The sequence below is a fragment of the Theropithecus gelada genome, unplaced genomic scaffold (assembly GCF_003255815.1).
Source record: "Theropithecus gelada isolate Dixy unplaced genomic scaffold, Tgel_1.0 HiC_scaffold_1813, whole genome shotgun sequence".
Classification (NCBI taxonomy): domain Eukaryota; kingdom Metazoa; phylum Chordata; class Mammalia; order Primates; family Cercopithecidae; genus Theropithecus; species Theropithecus gelada.
In genome coordinates, this window is record NW_020258240.1 from 5,878 (window position 1) to 6,587 (window position 710).

The 710-nt window shown below is 47.9% G+C and overlaps 1 pseudogene; it reads right to left on the bottom strand.

The window, feature by feature from the left end:
• Window positions 1-223: 223 nt before the first annotated feature.
• On the bottom strand, window positions 224-687 carry LOC112617461 (annotated as a pseudogene).
• Between the last annotated feature and the right edge of the window lie 23 nt (window positions 688-710).

Consider the following 710-nt stretch of genomic DNA (forward strand, 5'->3'; position numbering starts at 1 on the left):
ATATCAGTTGTATTAATTTGATTGTTTTCTACTCCTTGAATTTCGCTTACAGAGTAAATATTGTATGGAAAATTTCTCAAATACTTAGAGTGCATACACATTTCTCTTGTTCCTTTTCTTCAATGACTTAACCTCACTTGCTAAGAAAGTCTACAATCAAATTATCCCTGTCATCTCCTCATGCCCAGCACAGCTGCCTCCTCCCTCAGGCCCTCAGACTCTCTCAGGCTGTGGGTTTCCACACTGTGTGTCGTGCAGAGTAATACACGGCTGTGTCCTCAGATCTCAGGCTGCTCAACTCCGTGTTGGCTGTGCTCCTGAACGTGTCCCTGGTCATAGTGAGTCTGCCTTTAAACTTCTGCGTGTAGACTCTATTACCATTGCTAGAGTTGTTCCATCCCATCCACTTAAGTCCTTGTCCAGGGGCCTGTGGCGCCCAGTGTATACTGTAGCTTGTGATGATGAACCCAGAAAAATTACAGGAGACTTTCACTGAGGCCCAGGCTTCCTCACCTCAGCCCCAGACTGCACCAGCTGCACCTGGGAGTGGGCACCTGTGGAGAGGACACAGAAGACTGGATAAAATTCTTTTGGACTGAAAAGAGTTCCCCTCTCATCCCAGGGAATAGGTGTTCCTTTACCTGTAGTTGCTGCCACCAAAAAAACGATCCTCCCGGCCCCGTCCATGGTGAGAAGCTGAGCTCTCAGGG